Genomic DNA, 5,000 nt, shown 5'->3' on the forward strand with positions numbered 1-5,000 from the left:
ATTTCTTTGCTCTTATGCCTTTTTATAAAAAATCATCTTAAACTTAAAATAACTTAAAATATTTTGCTCTCCATAAAAATATCTCCAGTCAAACACCAGACGTCTCACAGCTTCATCATGCAGCTCTTCAGAAACTCTCCCTCAGTAAATAATCGGCTGATGTGACTCTGATTTCTCCTCTGTTTTCACACCAGCTTCACTTTGTGATTGTTCTCTGGTGAAAAACATCTGCTGAAATGTCAGATTCTTCTTTAACTCTTCTCCTTTCTCTATCTTCTGCTCTGCATTCAGGATTTTCAGCTTCTTATTAGTTTTGTCTCGTAGTTCCGTCTTAGATTCAATTCCTTAATTACAGCCACATTCGCTCCACAAATAAGACACACGTGTTAACCGGCAGTGTCAGTAAACATCTACTCAGAATCCCTTCGGGTTTGAAAGGCTCTGTTTTCAGAATCAACTTTTCTCTTCGCCATTTTGAGGGGCTTCACAATAACTGTACAATAGGGTTAAATACATCAACAGAAGCTCGACATGATTGACGCTGGAATGTTCCCAGGTAGTCTAGCGTTCAGTAAGGCAGCTGAAGCGCTGCATTATGGGATCTGTAGTTTGTGTTATCAGCGCTTCATATCGCCAGGACATTAATAAAAGCAATAATAGATCTTTATAAAATCATCTCGCCGGATTTAGCCCGTGGGCCTGAGTTTGACACCCCTGATCTAAGGGCACCACCATACGCATCATTGTGAATACAGCCACAACCACTGCCAACAACTGGAGCTTCTTTTGAAAAAAATAAATCCGAACCTTCTGAGTAATCAAGTTTAAAACCGTTTCTACAAAATATTTGGTGGTCAAATACTTACTACATAGTTAATGACTCAGTAGACCTTTACTTGACTCTCGACACTGTTAAATGACTCACTGGACCTTTACCTGACTCTCAAAATTGTTAAATGACTCAGTAGACCTTTACCTGACTCTCAAAACTGTTAAATGACTCAGTAGACATTTACCTGACTCTCGACACTGTTAAATGACTCAGTAGACCTTTACCTGACTCTCGACACTGTTAAATGACTCAGTAGACATTTACCTGACTCTCGACACTGTTAAATGACTCAGTAGACCTTTACCTGACTCTCGACACTGTTAAATGACTCAGTAGACCTTTACCTGACTCTCGTCACTGTTAAATGACTCAGTAGACCTTTACCTGACTCTCGACACTGTTAAATGACTCAGTAGACCTTTACCTGACTCTCAACACTGTTAAATGACTCAGTAGACATTTATCTGACTCTCAACACTGGTAAATGACTCAGTAGACATTTACCTGACTCTCGACACTGTTAAATGACTCGCTAGACCTTTACCTGACTCTCGACATTGTTAAATGACTCAGTAGACCTTTATTTGACTCTCGACACTGTTAAATGACTCAGTAGACATTTACCTGACTCTCAACACTCTTAAATGACTTAAAAAGTTGCCAAATGGCGTTTCTACAAAATATTTGGTGGTCAAATATGTGGCTGGATTTATTCCAGTTTGGACTCTTATTTATTTTTTTTTATTCCAAAGTGGACATCATTTCACTTAATCCTTGGCCATTTAGACACCCCCCCCACCCCACCATAACACACAGTGTGTGTGTATCGTCTGCAGGAAAGGTAATTAGGGAGCAAAACAGATCTATAACAGCATGTGTGCAATGTAATTGTGCATGTGTGGGTTAAACACTGCTGTGGCAGTGATAAACTTTTTGAGACGGAGAACACGGAATAGAGTTTGCAACCAAATGAATTCCCACTCACCGGCGCAGGAATCGATACGCTCGGGATGGATTTCTAGCCCGTAAGGCTCAACTTTGTGTGTTGCTGAATTGATTTGCTACAAATTCCGAGCAGCTGTCACAAGTGTTATGTCATAACGCTAAAGTACTGTAGATTATTTTCATAGACAATCACTTGAGACACTCAAACAAACCCCGTAGTCATGTTTAAAGTGTGTGGGTTTGTGTTTGTGTGTGTGTGCGTGTTGTGTTTTATTGATTTCCTTAACATAGTGGTCATACCGTATCCCCCATAAAATCTCACAGCGCCAGGTTGAGTCAGAAATCAATGACGTCCCCTCTTACGTTCTCAGTAAATTAACTGATGAAAGCCACAACAAGCGAAAGGGCCTTCAGAGCTTTCGGTAACGACCGATTTACTGCCAACTTCTTTGAAGTATAAATTCCCAGTCGTACGTGGAAAAGTGTTTAAGTGCTTCCTGAATAGCAACTTTTCTCTCCTGAGACGGAAATAAGAATGCAACCCAGTATGAGCCTTGTGTTTTTATTTAAGGTTTCTTATGATCACTTTTACATTTATGGCTTGATAGAACTTTTTCTATCTGTATTTCTGTGTTTAGGAATCAAAAAGTGTGAACAATTAAGTTGAAAATGTACTACACCTTCAATTCACCTCAATCCAGTTTTTATAACATTACTGTTACTTACTACACAGTTAATGACTCAGTAGACCTTTACCTGGCTCTCGACACTGTTAAATGACTCAGTATACCTTCACCTGACTCTCAACACTGTTAAATGACTCAGTAGACCTTTACCTGACTCTCGACACTGTTAAATGACTCAGTAGACCTTTACCTGACTCTCAACACTGTTAAATGACTCAGTAGACCTTTACCTGACTCTCGACACTGTTAAATGACTCAGTAGACCTTTACCTGACTCTCGACACTGTTAAATGACTCAGTAGACCCTTACCTGACTCTCGACACTGTTAAATGACTCAGTAGACCTTAATTCGACTCTCGACACTGTTAAATGACTCAGTAGACATTTACCTGACTCTCAACACTGTTAAATGACTCAGTAGACCTTTACCTGACTCTCAACACTGTTAAATGACTCAGTAGACCTTGACCTGACTCTCTACACTGTTAAATGACTTAGTAGACCTTAATATGAATCAATACACCTTTTGAATCTAAAGTGGCTTTTACGTGTCATATATAAATTACAGCATAGTGAAAGTATTTCTTTACATTTCCCAAATTGTTAGAAAGCTGTGGTCAGGATCAGCCACGATACAGTGCCCCTCAAGCAGAGAGGGTTAGGGGACTTTCTCAAGGGCTCAACATTAATAGCTTGGTGATACTGGGGCCTTTGAATGACTCTCTACACTTTTAAATGACTCAATACTTTTTTATATTACTTACTACATCTTTACATGACTCACAATACTGTTAAATTACCCTTAACAAACCAATAAACAAAACACTGGACAAAATAAATGTCTCCTGGCAAAAAAGCTACCACATTAACACTTACATGATTATACGTTAACATGGCACGAACAATTTCACAGTAATTAATCTGCTTGTGTCGAGCATCTGTGATAGCATGTAGGTGAGAGCATGCATGCAAGTTGTTACTATAGAAACAATTACTTATTTCGAATCGCGTGTGTTAATATAAACCTGTGATTTTCCTTGCGGGTGAAACTGCAGTTATAGAAACTGCTTCTGAATAATCGGATTGAAGAATTCAACAGCACAGAGCAGTAATTATATTTTAAAAAGCTATTGCTGTCACATTTATGTCGTACTGCCAGGGGATGTAAACATAAGAACTCAATCCACTTTTTACATGACTCACTACACCATTACATGAGTCGATACACCTTTACATGACTCACTACATCTTTACATGACCTAATAAATCTTTACATCAGTGGTCCCCAACCCCCGGGCTGCGGATCGGCACTGGTCCGTGGGTCAATTGGTACTGGGACGCACAGAAAGAATAAATAACTTACATATTTCCTTTTTATTTATTATATGTTTCTGAACTATGTTTTATTTTGGTAAATTACTGGATTCTCTCCGCCACATCTGTCTATGACTTTTTAAAGGTGCTGCTCCAGCCTCTAACACATAATACATTACAGCTAAACTGAAACCCCCAAGCGAGCAAAATGAACAAAAAACAACACAGTGGATTCATGTTTATTATATATATATAAAAAAAAAAAACTGTTGTATCATTTTATTTTGATGTATTTATCCGTCACACCTTAAAGGCCGGTCCGTAAAAATATTGTCTGACATTAAACCGGTCCGTAGCACAAAAAAGGTTGTGGGCCGCTGCTTTACATGACTCAATAAACCTTTACATGACTCACAACACCTTTACATGAGACACTACACCCTTACATAACTCAATACATCTTTACATGAGTCACTACACCTTTAAATGACTGACTTCTCCTTTACATGACTCAGTATACCTCTACATGACTCTTACACCTTTACATGAATCAGTACACTGGTACATGAATCAGTACAGTTTTAAGGGACTCTCGGCATTGTTAAATGACTCACTACACCTTTACATGACTCACTACACTTTTAAATGATTCAATACGCCTTTAAATGACTCAATAAACCTTTACATGACTCACTACACTTTTACATGACGTAGTACAGCATTAAATGATTCAACACACCTTAAATGTATCATTTTACCTCTAAATGAATCATTACACCTTTAAATGGATCATTTTGCCTGTAAGTAACTCACTAGATCTTTCCACAAGGCAATACACTGAATATATCCCTCGATAGACCCCGTCACCACCTCCACTTCCACCATCTATCCATCCACATAACCAGCTGAGCCACGAAAATCTTTTCAATATGAAACAGTATGCAAAAAGCTTTGGAAACCCCTGTGCTACAGCAAGAACTTTCATGTTGTGGAACATAAAGTTGCACCTCTGAGAAAACACTGACTGAGAAATCATATGAATAAATAAATAAAGGTCTGACAGAAACACGACAGCATTGCCGCTTACACGGTTATGATAACACAATTTTACAGTCTGCTCATGTCATGTATCTGTGATAGCATGTAGGCTAATATAAACCTGTGATTTTCCTTGTGGGTGAAACTGCAGTTATGGAAACCCCTTCTGAACAGTCGGACTGGC

This window comes from Silurus meridionalis, chromosome 11, assembly GCF_014805685.1.
Source record: "Silurus meridionalis isolate SWU-2019-XX chromosome 11, ASM1480568v1, whole genome shotgun sequence".
Classification (NCBI taxonomy): Eukaryota; Metazoa; Chordata; class Actinopteri; order Siluriformes; family Siluridae; genus Silurus; species Silurus meridionalis.